The sequence below is a fragment of the Crocuta crocuta genome, unplaced genomic scaffold (genome assembly GCF_008692635.1).
Source record: "Crocuta crocuta isolate KB4526 unplaced genomic scaffold, BGI_CrCroc_1.0 scaffold586, whole genome shotgun sequence".
Classification (NCBI taxonomy): domain Eukaryota; kingdom Metazoa; phylum Chordata; class Mammalia; order Carnivora; family Hyaenidae; genus Crocuta; species Crocuta crocuta.
This window is the reverse complement of record NW_027532407.1, coordinates 2,977,170-2,995,717: the sequence shown is the minus strand read 5'-3', so window position 1 is coordinate 2,995,717 and position 18,548 is coordinate 2,977,170. Positions and strand designations below refer to the sequence as shown.

At 40.7% G+C, this 18,548-nt stretch overlaps 1 protein-coding gene across 1 annotated transcript in view; it reads left to right on the top strand.

Annotated features, from left to right (window-relative positions):
- Positions 1-207: 207 nt before the first annotated feature.
- LCP1 (lymphocyte cytosolic protein 1) overlaps positions 208-18,548 on the top strand; it is an 84,905-nt gene continuing 66,564 nt past the window's right edge. Inside the window, exon 1 of the mRNA XM_077778767.1 lies at positions 208-281. The gene's annotated coding sequence lies outside the window, so the exon portion shown is untranslated. The remainder of the gene's footprint in view (positions 282-18,548) is intronic.

The window sequence follows — 18,548 nt, the reverse complement described above, 5'->3', positions numbered from 1 at the left end:
ACTCAGAAAGTAATGCAGATGGAGCTTCCTCCGAGTCTGGTTCCCCCCCCCTCCCCCCCCTTAAGCACAAGTGTAGGAACTTTAGTAACAGATGTTGGAAGATGAGGGACTTTTGTTTATAAATCTGTCTAGCTTTGGCGATCCTTCAAGATTTAGTCCCTAACGACGTCTTCCTTTTTCTTCTTAGGAGGAAGCATAGATTTTTAAACAGTGCAAAAAGTGGAGAAGTAAAAAAGTGTTTCATCAGACTCTGGGAAATACGCACCTTGTTTTTCTCTAAGGTATTAGCATGTGGTTTCTTTTCCTTGTAAGATTATTGTGTCCCAATGAGACTGCAGCCACAGACCATGAATTTTTTCTGCTTTTGCATCTAGATTTTGCTCCATGGATTGATAATTCTCTAGAAAGAAGAAAGTTGACAGCAATAGGCAGATGTGATTGCTAAATTTTGTTTCAAGTAATATTTGTTGTGCATAGTTTGTAAGTGTAAAAAATGTTTATATTTTTAGGCCTAAAAATGTGTATTTCTCATATAAATGTGTGTTTCAGTATTTAAATTGAGTCAGGTTCCTATGCTCTTAAAAGTTGTTTGAACCATGAGAAACTGAGATTCAGTTTTACTGACCAGTGCTTGGCCTTTAAAGTTTATGCTTAGTATTGCATGGTCAAAATCAAGGGAATGTGCTTATCATAGTTTTTTTTAAAAAAATGCTTTGTCATATATGGAATCAGGCACCAGGCTTCATTCCCTGCAGATTTCCTTCTAGCAAGTACCAGGTAGAACCTTGGGCTTTCAATATGGAAATGATGTACGAGTGCAGGCTGCATTTAGAAAGCACAAATCACATTCAATTGGGATTATTTTATTATTATTTTTTTACTATTTTTGAAAAGGTTACTACCTCAGTTTTTTTCCCTTAAAAAAAAATCATGTGTCATTAAATACTGTGGCTCCGTCCTTGATTTTAAGGGTCTATTTTACCTGTTGTACAGCACTGCCAGCCTATTTATTTGTCATATTAGCTCTGCAATTTGGCAGAACCACGTGATGGAGCTTGAAAAAACTGAACCACAACACTTCCCTCTTTTAGCAGATTGTATTAAGGAGACCAGAGGAATGGTGAGCCAAGGTTATATACATCCTGTGTTTTGTGCTTTTTTTTTTAAATGTTGCTAAAATGAGATAAAAGCTTATGCAAAAGAAACCCTAGGCACCCCACAGGTAATGCTGTTGATTTCCTACTGGTGGGGAATACTTGGGGAATCTCAGATTTGCCTTTGGTGAAAGAGCTGTGTGCTCTGCTGGAAAGGTATAGAAATTTTTGCTAGACATCTTAACCGTTTTCCAAATGCTTCTCATTTATTTATTTTCCTTTTAAACAACAGAGGTTTACTAACCATTTTGGTCAGTGCTGATTTAATCTAACCTTTTGCCCTATGGAAATAACTGGAGTAATTTGTATTTTTACGCTCATAGTAGTTTTTAGAAGTTCTTTTGAAAAATGAAGAGTTCTTTTTGAGTGCACGTTGGTTAAACTGCTGAGTCCACATGGTAACCTAGGGCACCAAAATGCTTCTGAGAAAGAGGTATTTTCTTGGTCTGAATTTTCCTGTTTAATTATATAGACGGTGCTGTGAAATGTCTTTAGTTGTCACCTATCACGGGGGCTATATTTCGTGTGTTGTTTTCATGCTACGGCGTAGAGAACAGTTTAACATTTTCTTAAATGTTAATAAAAATATTTTGAAGCTGCTTTTCCTTTTACGTTTCATATCTAAAAACTTCATTTCTGTTCTTAATTATTTTAATTATTTTTGGCCAGTTATTTAGTTACTTCTTTTTGTCTTTCCGGGTGATGGTTATTTCCTTTCCCTTATTTGAAGTAGAGATTGATCCTGAGATTCCCTTAAAAAAATATTACTAAGGAAATGATTTAAAAATCTTTAATAAGAACACACTATGCGACCTGCATCATAGAGTTTTTAAAAACTCCCAAGCATAACGAAAAGACAGCGATTTATTGAAAACTTATGCATAAGGTACTTTGTAGGTGCTAAACTTCAAACTTTATTAAAACTTATAATGGTTTGTTTGAGGCTTTATAATTTTGTACATTGAAAGGAAAATTTAAATCATTTTCAAAGACTTTATTTTATTTTTATTTTTAACATTTATTTTTTTTTTTAAGAGAGGGGAGGGACGGAGAGGGGAGGGCCAGAGAGAGGAAGACAGAGGATCCCTGCAGGCTCTGCGCTGTGAGCGCCCCATGTGGGGGTTCAACTCCGGATCCCCGAACCTGTAAAATCACGACCTGAGCTGAAATCAAGAGTTGCCTGCTCAACTGACTGAGCCACCCAGGTGCCCCTCAAAGACTTTATTTATCTATAATTATAACTACTTGAGGTTTTTAAATTTTTAATTTTTTTTTTATGTTACGTTGTTTGGGTAGAGTAGGGTTGTTTATTCACACGACTCTGAATACTTGGAAATAATTTGGTATTTCCTTTGCTTCAGTGATGGTTTTAGACTGTTGGCCTATACCCAGCAGATATAGTAGATATCTGTGTATATTGTGTGACTGTGTCCTTCACCAAAGAAAGGAAATTAATATTTGTTTCCTTAATGTTAGGTTGACTAACCAACATTGCCTTCAGTGCTGTGAATGATGAAAGCCCCTGAGGGTTACTTACTATATGGAAGGCACTGTTCTAAGTGTTGATTTTGTTTTATCTTACCCCGCCATTATCGTGCTAATTGAGAATTCTAGTCTCTGCATCAATTTTCAAAGGCAGCATAACATAGCTCAGCTGGGTTCAAATCCCTGGCTGCCCCCTCTTAGCTCTGCCCTTGGAGCAGCTGCTTAACCTCTCTAAACCCCAGTAGTTTCCTCACCTGTGAAATGGGGTAAAATGGTACCTAACTCAGGGTATTGAGATTTAAAGCAATAATCTGTATCAGACTTAGTTTTGTGTGGGTACAGATGAGTCCTTGCTGGATGCTAATTGTTAGAAAACAAATGGTCCAGGTGTCCTATCCCCCTTGGCTCTGCTTTATGTGATGATAGTTGACGTAAACCAGAGTATTGGGAGCATTGGGGGTGAATCCTGGGCATTTATCTATAAATATCACAGTTTGCTAATGTCTCCAGCATGGCAGCGAACCTAGCCTGCAGCTCTCAGATTGTGAAACAAATGCGTGCTCTAGACACTTCCTGATCCTTATGCCCCTCCGGGCTGCCGGAGATCTGTGGGACAGCTTGTACCCACGAGTCCAAGTGGGTGATGTAAGTAAGGAGACCTTGATTCGTCCTTCACGTGAGTTGAGTCTGTGAGCTGCTGTCAGGATTGGCTGAACTGGACTGAATTCATGATGAGTCTCAACCAGTAAAAGGATGAAAGCCACCTTGTTGTCCACATCCCCCAGGCCAGCTGGTTAGCCGAACAAAGGTGGAAAAGGCGAAAAGGCTGAAATGTGACCCTCCTTTGAATGGCTGGAGGGAAAGGTCTTTCAAAAGCATATAACCATTCCCAGGTTTTTTCTAATGTGCCCACCAGACTTTAGGAGATTAATCTACTGGGTCCTTGGAACCAGCTGAGATTCAGTCCTAAATTTATAAGGAACATGCGCCATAGGCATAAGGTATATGAGCTGCATGCCCTCTGTTCAGTCCCCAAAAAAGACATGTAGCATTTCGAACCATAGGTGAGTAGAAATGCATTGTGATGACACTCTAAGACAAATAGCAGATTATGACCTTCCACAGTAAATACAATGGATTTGCTCTTCAGACCTATCATTCTGCTTTATGCCCACAACCCCGACTAAGCCTATGTTTTATTCTTATGTGGGATAGGCTAAAATTGCATGTGGGGACTAGGGTCGGGAAGAACACAGATTGCCTGGACAGGTGATGGTGCGTCATTCTCTCTTTGTTAACAGGGAACTAGTAAGCATTTCTTACACCACAGCTGGACCAGTTGAAGGGTGGCTGACTGTTTCTGTATCGTACAGTGAGTTTAGCGTTTCTTGACAGTCCTTCAGAATTTACAGTGATCTCAATCCCTGACCCTCATGTTTTGATGAGACTTTGTTAGGGTTGAAAAGAGGAAGTTCCAGGACATTGCTTCTCTCCTCACCCTGTCCCAGGTGGTGACCTGCCTTGGTGGCGTGGAGAAAGTTGCTTCATTTCCTCTGCCAGTTTTTCTAGGTGACATAATAGCCTCCAATGGAAGGAGATATGGTGTCCAACTCTAATCAGGTACCATGGGGGAAGACAGATTGTAGTTCTTTACTCTTCTGTCAATGCAATTCCAAGCAGAACACCTACACTTTTATCTCTTTGACATATTAATATGGCTCTGATTAGGATTTGCTTCAAAGATAAGGTTCTGTAATTACAAGAGGGTTGGGTGCAGAAGACCAAGCAAGATGAGACTTTGTGCTCTTGCTTCTCATTGGATGGTACCTTCTCTCTCTTTCTTTTTTTTTAAATGTTTATTTATTATTGAGACAGAGAAAAACACAGCATGAGTGGGGGAGGGACAGAGAGAGAGGGACACACAGAATCTGAAGCAGGCTCCAGACTCTGAGCTGTCAGCACAGAGCCCAACATGGGGTTCAAACCCACAAACTGTGAGATCATGACCTGAGCCGAAGTCGGCCGCTCAACCGACTGAGCCACCCAGGCGCCCCTGGATGGTACCTTCTCATTGGATGATACCTTGCCATCCTGCTTCTCATTGGATGGTACCTTGCCATCCTATTTCTCACTGGATGGTACCTTCTCATTGGATGCTCCCTTGCCATCCTGCTTCTCATTGGGTGATACTTTCTCACTGTGTGGTACCTTGCTCTGAGCCATGGAACTCTTATATGCCATTGCTGTGGGGTCCCTTCCTTGTGTTCAGGAGCCCCACACGCCCCTTCAACAACCAACCTGCCTTGAGTCAGACCCATAAGGAGATGCCTGTAGTCACCATTCCTTTCAGCAGGAGCTAAGAAAACCAGAGCATTCCCTTCTTCCTTGCTCCCCCACCCCACCCCATCTTCCAAACCCAGAATGATGGCCTTAAAAAGGATTGCTTACAGTGGATTTGTAACTTGGTGTGTCACTTTACCCAAGTGATCCTACCTGGAAGGAGAAAAGGCATCTCACCCTGCACACTCACTCTGGTTCTTCTCAGTACATAGTTGTGAGTCACTTGGTGTGTCCCCGGTGAAGGTAAGAGGGAGATAACACTAACGGGGTCAGCGAAGAGCTGAAGCAATTGACCACAGTGACTGAAAGTGGATCCATTAATATAACAAATCTGGCTTGCCACCAGATTGCTTAGTAGAGATTATTTAGTTAGGAACCGGAAGGGCCGGTTTTGCTAATCTGCTGTAAAGTGAGCCGTGATGAATTAGAGCAGTGTGCTTTTCAGACCTACACCTGAGAAGTCGACCTGGCCCAGAGGGGTTATTAATACATGCATTTCACTTATTTGTCCTTATTTTCAAGGGGAAAACGTCATTTTGAAAATGAAATGTTTTCTATAAGGTGTAGAAGTATTAGAGCATCAAACACTGCAAGAACGTTCTTTAGTAGTGGAGGTGTGGATTTTAAGAAGCCAGAATTTTCTGTATGAGTTATTGACATGAGCTGGCTGGAGAATATAGGAATCACAGAAGGGGAAGGACTCTGGCTGAAATGGAAGCAAGGCTCTTCTCTTCTGCTTGACCTCTAGACCTACCCCAAATGACCTCTGCTCTTTTGCAACATCCACACAGACAGGCACCTTTGTAGTAAGAACAGGTAAGGGAACCATGGCACACATGTATAGGCACAATGGTAGTCCTCAGGGGGCCAGGCACCGGGGGGCTGACTCAGCCCTCCACCATTGCTCAGTCCCTGGCTGGCAGCCTGGCACAGGTAACACCTGGCGGGCGCGCTGCCAAGTCAGTCCACTCAGCACACAGTAGGACAAGGAGACACCTGACTCTTTCCAACAAGACCTCTCCCCCCATACCCCCACTCCTGGCTTCTCAGACGCTCCACCAGCAGTGGTGACCCAAGGGGGTGGCTGGGAATGGGAAGCGAGGCTACCCTGGACCTCAGGAACCAGGGGCCAGGTGCAGTGCGCTTGGGCCCCAAGGCTGGAGAAGCAGCAGCGGCTCAGCCCCCTCCAGTCCCCGCTTCGGGGAGAGCCACTGGTCATCCACAAACAAGAGGCCAGAGAGCATCTGCTGTGTGAGAGAGCCCAGGCCCAGCAGTGCCACCGAGAGGCAGAGGATGGGAGGGAGTCCTGCACCCCTTTCTGCACAGGCTGCCCACGGGCAGGGAGGAGAAGGGCGGCTGGGGGCATCAGGAGAAGAGTGGCCCCATTCCCCAGGAATGTTTCAGGCATCCGGGGCGGTGGCCCTCCCAGGAGAGCATGAGGTCACCATGTCCGTCTGATAGGCACCTTTCTTCCAGGTACTGCATAGCACCTCTCTGAAGGCTAAGGGATAGACTTTGATGGGGTGGGGGTGAAGCACAGGAAGTTAGTGCCAGGAAGGTCACACAGCTCCAAAGAGAGAGAAGATGAAGATCCCGTCTCCTGAGACCGTAAATGACCTTTATGGCAGATTTATACTATTTGTTTCTAAACAATGGGCATGTTTCCTGAGTGTGTGACCATGAAGCTTATATAAGAAGTATCATTACTGAGTCACTTCAGGACAGCTCGAGCCTCAGTCTCCAAAGGAAGATCCAAGAGAGTTGTTGGAATTATTGTGTGTGTTTTCAACCTCAAAAGTTTCTGAAGCTGAACTCAGTGGGGCTCAGGGACTTCGTCGTCTCAGATGACGAACTTTTGTGAAGCTTGTTTCCTCACCTTTAAAGGCTCTTTACATATTCATGCTCTGTGGTTCTATTACTAATTTCCATTCATGAACAGTTATTGATCAGTAACCATAAGTGTAAATAATTATTGAATGTCTTAACATTTCCCACATAGACCAATCTTGGAGTAAAAATGTCTGGAGGTCTATTTGATTTTCAAGTACTAGACTGGATAATTTTATTTCTTATTAAATAATATCTGTTAAGCTTGGTGGATGTTAACACTGAATTTGGTATTTCCATAATTTAATGAACAAAAATGTGTGTGCTTTATAAATTTTGATCAGCTCCTCCTTCAACTTTTGTATTTTTGAGTGTTTTATCTTATTTTTTTAATGTTTATTCGAGAGAGAGTGTGTGTGCAAGGGAGAGGTGTTTAGGGGAGGGGAAGTGAGAGATGGAGAGAGAATCCCAAGCAGACTCTGTGCTGTCAGCACAGGGCTCCTAGTGGGGCTCAGTCTCACGGACCCTAAGATCATGACCTTAACTGACTCAGCCACCCACGAGCCCCTAATTGAGTGTTTTAATATCAAAGTAATTAATACTTGTTGGGAAAAAATAATAGAAATGTGTAGAAAGTAAATGTCCTCTCTCTGTAGTCCCCAAACCATTATATTTATTATATAATATAATATAATTAATATATAACATATAATGAATATGTACAATTTCATACATATTAAATAATTTATGATATCTAATTATATATAATTTTTAAGTAAAGAGATTACATTGTCTATATTATTTGGTGACTTAATTTTTTTCATTTATTTTATCTTAGACATCCTATGGGACCATATTTATAGACCCACTTCATTCTTTCTAATCCAGCCTTTGATTTTACTGGTTCAGAACCTTGCTTTTTCAACCTGCCCAGGTATTGTTAAGAAATACTGAACTAGGGGTGATGAAAGTAGTACATATTTACTATAAAAAAATCAGTTATACAAATAAACAAAGAAAAATTTCCTGTAATCCTTTTCATATAGAGATAACTATTATTAGTTGATATTTGCTGTAATATATAATTAAAAGCATTGTATATACATAGAAATATACATGTGTACATATATATTTTAATTTAAAAATATTGTTTCATTGCTATTTTATAACCTTATTGTTTCTTTCAAAAATATGACTTTTTTCCATGTGCCATAAACATTTAAAAGCTTTTTCACAAAACATTCCCTATTTGTCTTTTGGAATCCTGATTTAAGTTCCCACCAGCTGTGTGTAAGTGTTTATTTCCCTTCGTGGGAGCTAACTGGTCCTGGGAATTAATCATTTTTTAATCTTCATTCTGATAGGTAGAAAATAGCATCTTATTTTAATTTGTATTTGATTATTAGTGAGCTTAAACATCTTTTTCCTCTGTTTATTACTGAATATTATCTATTATAAAGGACTTCTCCTAATCTCTTGCCTGTTTATTTCTCCCCCACTGCCCCCCAGTGATTTTTAAGGGATCTTTGTATATTATGGATACCTACTATACCCAGTTTGCCTACCTTGACTATTTGAGGTGAGATGTAGTCTGGTTACATATTTGGGCCCTAAAGCTGAACAGACATGGTTTGAGTGCTGGCCTCACCATTTCCTAGTTGTATGACTTTGGTCAAATTTACTCAACCTTTAAACCTTAATATCTACATTTGTCAAATTGGGACAGTAATGGCACGTACCCCATAAAGAGCTGTGAAAACTACATGAGAAGACCCTTGATGTGCTTTAACACGGTGCCTGGAGTATTGAAGATGCTCACTAAATGTCAACTATTATTTTTTTCAGTGGCAATTCAGAACCTAATCATATAAAGGAAATGTCATGCCATGACCATTATTATTATAATTGCGTGTAACAGGGATTTTGTTGCTGGAACTTGTACTCTTCCTTAAAAATACATATATATGGGGCGCCTGGGTGGCTCAGTTGGTTAAGGGTCCGACTTCGGCTCAGGTCATGATATCACGGTTCGTGGGTTCGAGCCCCGCATCAGGCTCTGTGGTGACAGCTAGCTTAGAGCCTGGAGCCTGTTTCGGATTCTGTGTCTCCCTCTCTCTCTGACCCTCCCCTGCTCACACTGTCTCTCTGTCTCTCTCAGAAATAAATAAAACATTTAAAAATATATATATATATTTATATATCGATATATACATCGTATGAGCAGACAGAAACTTATGAAGTAGATATGTATTTATACATGTATATATGTGTATGTATATATATATTCTGTCGTAAAGTTATTTTATGAGGATGTATAGTTTAATTGGTTAGAAATCGATGCTAGAATTCCAGTTTCCATGGCTGCCAGTGCTGAATTGGACAGCCTCCTACCCACCCAAATACACAGAAACATCAGATAAAATATATAGGTGAGATCAACAGAAAGAAGTCAATGGCAGTGAACCAAGCTTGTGGTGAAGCTGTGGTGATCCATTGAGGTGTCTCATTAGGACGTGGGCTTTTAGGGGCCAGGCAGTGGGATGTAGGCAAGAACTCTCTGGTCTGCAGCAGGCGGAGAACTGAAACAAAATACCCTGTGTCCTGTCCCTGAAACTAGAAAATCCACGCCCTAGGCAGGAAAATAGAAGGGGCAAGGGAGCTCTCTGGGACCTCCTTAATAACAGCATTAATCTCTTTCATGAGGGCTCCACCCTCACAACCTCATCACACCCTCACGACCTCATCACCTTCCAAAGACCCCACCTCCCAATATCATCCCTCTGGGGACTAGGTATGTCCATACGAAACAAGGGGAAGAAACATTCAGTCCATGGCGGCAGGCGTCCTAGTGTGACTAGGAAAGAAGCTGGTTCAGGAAGACTGCCAATGTATGTCTGAGAGGGAATTTGGTGTCAGGATTTTGAAGCAGTAGAGTGACTGAAAGATTTGGAGCCGGGCATCAGCAAGGTCTGCATTAAGAGATGGACCTCGAATTGATGCCAAGTTACTCCCTTAATTTTCAAGGGCTAGTGAGCAAACAACCGGATCCAAATAAATCATGTGTTTTTGCAAAGTGAAGGCCAAACAATGTCACTGAAGGCTGCAAGAGTTCAAAGCAAGCGAAGTAGAGAATTGATCTCCTGGAGAACACAGTAGATCGTGTGGGTGGTGGACAGAGAATAACCTGTGCCCTGTGTCCATGGGGACTGGCACCCACACACAGGGCAGAGGGTGACTTAATTCCAGGAAATCACCACTCTCCTCATTAAAAGATGTAATTCGATTTTGTTGTTATTGTTTTGAATTTAATTTTTAAGCTAATTTTGGATCTATAGTTACGATCTAACTACGTGAACAGTTTATGCCAAGTTTTATGTTTGCTTGTGTAAAGCAATCGTTAAAGACAACTGTGGAAAGTCAGATCATTTTTCCAGATATTTATTCATGCTAGAGAATTCCGGCCTAGCTGACTCCCCTCATGTTACAGTTACAGTTAAAATGTAAAATGAGAGGCTCCTGGGTGGCTCAGTCAGTTAAGCATCCGACTCTTGATTTTGACTCAGGTTATGATCTCACAGTTGTTGAGATTGAGCCCCACATCGTGCTCCACACGGGGCATGGATCCTACTTGGGATTCTCTCTCTCTTCTCTCTCTCTCTCTCTGTTCCTCCCCTGCTCTCACCCTGTCTCTCTCCAAATAAGTATTTAAAGAAAGTAAAATACAAAATGAAGCAGGGGAAGGTGACTAATAATAATAGTAGTTATAATAAAAATTAAGTACTTGTGGTGCATATGCCGTAGATTAGTCATTATGGTGAGACGAGGAAGTCATTATGGTGAGCCTTCCTCGTCCATCTGCTCACTATGCCTTGTAATGTACTAGGAGGTGAGTGCTGTTTACTCTTTCCTTTTCTTATTTTGATGAAGAGACAGGCTTAGAGGAAATTAGAAGTGTATCCAAACTCACAAAGACCATACGCCCACACTATCATCCACACTATCAAAACTTCAGAATATTTATTCACATTTTTCATTTCATTTGAGAAAAACTTTGACTTATGTTTTAATTAGTTATTTGATACATCTTTTATTTTCCCTATCACCTATTTTCACACACACACATTGTTCAGGTTTTGGGCCAGATATTGGCCCAATAAGTATCTGTTGGATGGCTGATAAAAATCTAAAAATCTAGAACCTCTTTTCTGCTTACAAAGAGCTTATATTTCAATAGGCTCCCTTCAAATACAAATGTATGTAAGTCCATACATTGGACAAGACAAAAATTGATTTAAGAAGTATTTTCTAGAAGTTCCCAGAAGTATTTCCACAAAGGCTGGACATAAATTAATCAATACACAATCTTTGAAATCAGAGCTATTTTTGTCCTTTGAAATCATGTAATCCATCAAACATCCTCCTATAATTGATTGCGCTGGTCTGCATGGAAAATCTTTTGAAGCAGTTAACCTCTCTATTTGATGATATCAGCAACTGTTTTAGATTATACCTTAGCTAAGGCACTCACTTGATAAACGACAGTATTAAATCAGTTCTCCACCTACTGAGTACCTGCACCAGTGGAGATGGATAGGGTGGGAGAAAAACCATGCAGAGTGCTTGTATTTTGAATTCACAATCACCTAATTATTACAAAGGGAAAAAAAAAAACTAGCTTTACAGTGGAGGACTGTGGCAGACATTAGGTGCTCCATGATCTCATGCACTAAAATGGACATGTCACCTATGTGGTATTATTGCCAAAAATACATACCTGATTTAAACTGGAAAAACAGACAAGCCCAAACTGAGGGGCATTCTATGACTAGCTTGTCTCAAAGTGTCAGAGTGATGACAGACAGACTGAAGAAGTTTCCTAGTTACAAAAGACTAAGCAGACATCACAACCACATGGAAAAAGGGATCATGGCTTGGGTCCTACTCCAGAAAAAGAACATTAATAAGATAATTTACTAAACTTGAAAAAGGTCTGTACTTTACTTAATAGTGGTGGATCAATGATAATGTCCTGATATTGCCAGTTGTCCTGTGGTTATAGAAGATGTTAACATTTATGGAAGTTGGGTGAAGGGCATATGGGAATTCTTTGAACTATTTTTGTACCTTTTTTTGGTAATTCTGAAATAATTTCAAAATGGAACGTTAAGTGATTAAAAGAAAACTGTTATTGTAATCACTGGCCTTGAATGTTGCTCAGGCATCATACTGATATACCCCTAAAGCATTCACTCTTCTAAACTCCTGGACAGTTGCTTTATATCTTCTCCTTTGTGTACAGTCCTTCCATAGCTCCTTCCCCAAACTCGTTCATTGTGGAAGTAGAGGCAGTCAGATAAATTTGCACAGTCCCACCTCCCAGCACCTGTGACCATCTATTCTGCTTTCTCTCCTGTCTTTGTGGATGAGCTCTGGGAGGAGTCAAGCCCTTCACTTGTTAACTAGAGCTCACCCTTTCTTACCTATTCAAGAAATTGCTCCAGCAGATCTTCCCTGTCCCTTGCATTATTCCCCTCCCCCGCCATGGGTAATCCCTAGAATCATAGAAACCTATTGTTACTTCTCCCATCTTAAAAAAAGACACTTCAGCCCACTTACCCCTTAAGCCAGCTTCCACAACCTTTCTTTTCTTCCCTTTACAATAACTGTTTTGAAATTTATTTATAGTTGCTGTCTCCAATTTCTTCTCTCCCATTCTTTTGGGAAAGCACTCCAGTGGGACTTTGGCCCCTCCTCTTCACCAAACTCTTCTTGTGTGATTACTAATGACCTCCATGTTTCTATACCCAGTGGTCAGTCCTCTGTCCTTATCTGATATAATGAGCAGCAGCTTTTCAGAGATCGATCCCTCTCCCTAACTTGAGATCTATCTTTACCAGGCCTCCAATCATCATAGTCACCTGATTCATTTCCTATCTCTCTGAGATTTCCTTCTTAGTATACTTTCTGGTTCCTCTTTGTTTTCCTAACCTTTTATATTGGAGTGTCTCAAAGCTCAGAGCATGGACCTCTTTTCTTCCTTGTCTATATTTGTTCTCTAGGTGATCTCATCCAGTCTCAGAGCTTTAAATACCATCTATATGCCAATAACTTCGGTGTGGGCCTCTGGACACTACAGCCCACTGCCTATGCAGATCTCCTAACTGGGTCCCTAATGCACAATTGGTTTAAAACTGAGTTTGTGCTGTTTTCCATCCCCAAGATGACTCTCATCTAGTCTTAACACATCAGTGGAAATGTCATCCTCCCCATGGCTCAGGCTGAAGGCCTTGAATTCATCCTTGACTCTTCATTTGCTTATATGCTGCACAGAATCTGTCAGCAAATTCCTTTGGCTTTACTGGCAAAATATACACAGAATCTGATGACTTCTTGCCATCTCCACTGCTGAGACCTTGGTCCAGGCCAGCACCGCCTCTCATAGATTATTGCAGCACCCCCACTGGCCTTACGGCACCCGGCTTTCTCGCCTTTGGTTTCATCAGGAGACTTCCTTCCCTCCAATGGCTTCTTATACCACTTCTTGTGAAAGCCAGCACCCTGTGCAGTCAGGCCCCTCTGATCTCATCTGCTGCTATTCTCTCCCTCGATCTTTGCCTCATCACATGGCCCTTGAAAACAGCAGATGCCCCTTTCCCTCAAGGCCTTTGCTCTTGTTCCTTCTGTCTGGAATCTTCTTCCTCCAGAATCTGCAAGACTTATTCCACTTCTCCTTCTCACTGTCAGCACCCATTTCCCTCCCTTTCAACTCAGATGTCGCTTTCTTAGGAAGACCTTCCCTGGTAACCTTATTTAGAATTTCAGTTCTGTCTCCCCCTTCTCTCCCCAAAAGGACACACACTTGCTGCATACACACACAGACTACTATTCCCCTTCCCTGATTTCATCTTTTTCTTCCTAAGATTTATGACTATCTAATTTATTATATACTTGTTATCTTGTATATTGTCTGGGTCTCCCAGTTAGAATGGAGACTCCGACAGGTCAGGAACTTTTGTGTGATTCATGCATCGCTGTGTCGCCAGTGCCTCTGATAGTATCTGGCTCATAGTAAGTGCTCCGTAAATATTTGTTGGATGAATGGATGGATGGATGCAGGAAGCTACACTGGAGCCTCAGATTTTGGTGAAACAGGCTTCGAACCCATGGAATAGTTCCATATCTGGCAACAACGTTCAGTAGCAGTTTGCCGTGGTGCATTAATTACTCAGATTCCGAGCCTTCTTCAGACTAATCCTACACATCCGGTAGATACCACACCACACCAAAGATTTTACCTCTCATTCTAGCTGCTGCTGATGACAACAATGATGATAACATAGGTCAAGCTTGTGTTGACATTTTGCATGATTTGTTATCATCTTTCAGTATCATTTTTAACTGTCAAACCATTCACCCCATATGTACAGTAATAATCACTATTTTATCACTATTATTAAGTCTTTTAATTACAGACGGGTGCCTTCTTCTGTCATGTCATTTCAATGTTTTTGAGTCTTTTGCACTGGTTATACTTGATAAGGTTAATAACATTTGTAAATCTGCAAATGCCTTCCATGTTCTGTACAAACACAGCAAACTCTCTGTAGACCAGAGGCTGGAAGTTAGTGACAAGAGCGTTTAATTTTTTTTAAGTTATTGACAATATTTAAAAAATTAGATGATTTCACATAAAAATCTAGACTTCCGGTTTCTCTTGTGCAATCAAATTGGCATTCCTTGTGCTATTTCCTTTGGGCAAGATGTATATATTCCAGTATGTGTCCGTTTCTGCCACTTATACTCAGCTCACGTCACTCAGTTTAATTACCTGCATTGTCCCTACGGCTGTGTGAGAGTGACTCAAACCACAGGCAGGTAAATGGCTTAGACATGAGAAGAGCCCTGGGTGCCCACTAAAGCCACCTGCTATGATTGGCCAAGTTGGCACACATATTCAGAAGCTTTGTTTCCCATCTCTGAACACTTACAAAATAAAAGTCTATAATCCCTGTAGCTTCGGTAAATCTACTCCCAACAGCAGTTCAGGAGAGTTCATGCTTCATTCATTCTGGTGCTTTTTAAAAATTCTTAAAGGGTTTATCTTTCATTTACACTTTGTTTCTCTGGATTTAAAGGGGAAAGGGTATGAGGAGGGACATGGGACGACAGAGGATCCTTCTTTCCATGTTCTTATTCCTCTGGCTGGAGTTTGTAAAAGATTAGGAGGCCTCTGAAGGCCAAAACCTTCACTGTGTACACAGCTGACAGAGCCCGCTGGAGACGGCCACTCAACTATTTAGATTAAATTGTGTGACCACTCAGGCATATATTTGTCACACTTTCTGGCTATTCTGCTATCTATCTAAAAGAAGACCTCCATCTTCTGGTTAGCAAGCACTCAGCCTTCATGTGTAAAATGTTCATGGCTAAAGGACAATGCAAAAAGCAAGTAGAACTAATTAAATGTCACTGAGGTCCAATCCTGTTTACTTTGGATTGGATGCAAAAAGGCAGGCTGCAAATTGTCAGGAGTTAGGCTATGAACTCTATGGGAACAGAGAATGTGTCTGTTTAATCCACTGCTGTATGCTCAATGTCCTGCAAAAAGTAGGATGAATGAGCAAAACAGTGAATGAACTTGAATGTTGTGATCATTACAGGCAGAAACAAGTTTTGAGGTTCTCTGGGCACTTCTGGTGTCTCGCCAATGGAAGCAGATCTTACACATTATTGGAAATGGAAATGGATTATTAATATTCTTGTTTGGTCCAAGAGAGTTCATTTTGAGCCATTTCCTTTCCCTGAATAGGATGCTTCTCAAAATGGACAGAATTTAAAGTAGTGCACATTACTGATACTTTCCTTTATTGATACTTAACCTTACTGGGACAGAAAAACAAAAATAAAATATAGTCCTTTATTATCTAATACAATCTAAAATAAGCTGAAATCTAATATAATATTCTTAAGTATATTCCATTACATGCCTAAAATTTATCAAATTGGCCTTTCTTCTTTCTCCCTCTCTTGATGTTAGATATCAGTCCTTGAACTTCTGTGAATTGCTTCTACGTGCTTCCTCCTTGAGACTTGACCCTGTTTCATGGTTTTAATGATCTCCATGTTGATGAGGCTCAAATCTGTGTCTTCTGCCTTGAACTAGCTCCCCCCCCCACAGCTCCAGTAACATGGCTTGCATTTTGTACCAGCGAACTCTCCTGAGCATTTTCAGTGTTGCCTTAATGTCAGTGTGATCCAATGGATTTCCTTCTTGTCTCCCTAAAATGTCACGTAGCTACCCAGGACATCATCACTCTCCCCTGACTTCCTTAGCTGGTTGACCTCAAAGTCATCCTTGATTCATTCCTCTCATTTGTCCTCTACACATAGCCTCAGAAATAGTCTTGTGTGTGTCTCTTGCTTCTGTTGCTCATTGCCACCATCCCAGGCTGACACTTCTTGCCTGATACCCTCCTAGTAGCCATGGCCTCCTAACCTTTCTCCTTACTTCCGGTCACTGCCCACTCTATTCCATTTCTCTGGACTTTTTGAGCCCCACAAAAAGTCCAGAGATTAGATTAGATTAAGCTAATCTAACCTATTTCATTGTTTTACTCTATTGGATGTGTTTCCTCTGATTCTCTGCACCTTTGTTTTGTGTCTCATACACAATAAATTCTTCACAAAACACAGTAAATGCTGATTTAATAAAGGAGTGATTGAAATAAGGAAGCTGTGTCATATGAATTGACTGAAGGTATACTATGTTTTGGCCGACTATGCAAAGAATTAGCAGCTGATTCATATTCCTATTTAAGGAATGGAGAACTTGGCCAGAAGTATTTTCATGTTGCAGCTGCAGATACACAGTAAAAAACAAAAACTTTTCATCTGGGCCTCAGTTTCCTTGCCTTAAAATGGAAATAGGTGCCACTTGTATCATGGGGTTGCTGGAAGTATTAAAGGTGATGTGTTAAGGCCCTCAGCACAGGGCACTAGTAAGTGCAAAATAAATTCCAGTTGGATTTTAATAAAGATTGAATGAATAAATGCATCGGACTTGAAGTAATGAAATCTTTAGGTATTTTATAGAGACCACAAATTACAAACTCAGATTCAATTAAAATTTGGCAGTAGCTAGGACCACTGTGCGCTGTGTTAGCTGTTTTAGGAATAATCTCCTTTATTCTTCAGATTAACCCTGTGATATAGGTGGTGGTGTCTCTAATTTCTATATAAGTTCAGCTGAGTAAAGGGGAAAGTCCTTACCCAAGATCTGTTATATATGCTGGCATTGGGATTTATCTCTAAGATTTCTTTTTTTTTAATATATGTTTTAATGTTTTATTTATTTTTGAGAGAGAGAGAGAGCATGAGCAGGGCAAGTGGAGAGGGAGAGAGGGAAACATAGAATCTGAAGCAGGCTCCAGGCTCTGAGCTATCAGCACAGAGCCCAGTGTGGGGCTCAAACTCACCGACAGTGAGATCATGACCTGAGCTGAAGTCAGATGCTCAACCAACCGAACCGCCCAGGCACCCCTATCTCTAAGATTTCTCATTTCAGGTCTTTGGCTTTTCCTGTATTTCATGCTCCTCAAATATATTTCTTAATAGCTTTTTCATTTTTATTTTTAGCTTTACATTGTTAAAAGGCTCATGGCTTTGCATTTTAAGACGATGTACACACCCTTTTTCTTGTATTGTTTTCTATGTGCTTATTTTAAAATCTCTGCCCATGTATTTGTATTGTTGGCGGGTGGAAGGATCTCAGATATTGTCTCAGCAACAGCGGCATATCTGTTCACAAAAGTTGAGGAAATATTGTATTTCCAGCATGGAAAGCTGAAGGTAAGTGGCCTATATTCACTTCAACCTGCATCTGTTTTAATGGCTCTGTTAGTGCAAATGGGTTGTAAAATGCCAGTGAATATCTATGGAGTTGTTATAAACTCAAGTTATGCAAATTCTCTACTTTTGAGATGGTCATAGCCTGCATCATTTGCTAGATTTAACATTTTAATACTTAAAAATATTGCAGGGCTAACATTTTTATGCACTTGACATTTTATGAAAATAAAATTCGCAGCTATGAACAGCCCTCTTCCGTTTATACTCTACCTGGCAATAATAGCTATAATTAGCTTTTGTTGCAGTGTTATCAGAAAGGGGTAGTAAAATTAGCACTAAACAGATGTAAAAATCAGTCTTTATATGGCAGCTGCGTATATAAATTCTCTGGAAGACCTCTCCTGCTTTGTAAATTTTAGATATGTATTTAAAATTTCTACTTTTGTTCTTTAGTTTACCTTTTCAATCCTACATTGTTTATGGAATCACTTTACCTTCTCAGCTCATCAAATATTTATTGAATTTGTACTTTGAGCAATGAATTGGATTAGGTGCTAGGAGAGAGTGCAATTCCTGTACTCCAGAAGCTGACATTTCTGTCGGATGAGGCATGTAACATTCCCACACTGTTTGTATACGCTGGGCCGTCTGTCTGAAACGCCCTTTATCACTCTCTTTCCCCTGCTTTGCCTGGCCAGCTTCTGTAGACTTTTGGAGGCCCAGCTACACATCTTCCGAAATGCCTTCCTGCCTGCAGCCCCACCCTGATGTCACCGGTACCTTGGGCATCTCTCTCTCACAGTGTTTATCAAAGGGCATTATAATTGTTGAGATATTTAGTAACCTTCCAGATTGTGAAATCCTTGAGCGTATGAGATGAGTCTTTTGGTATTG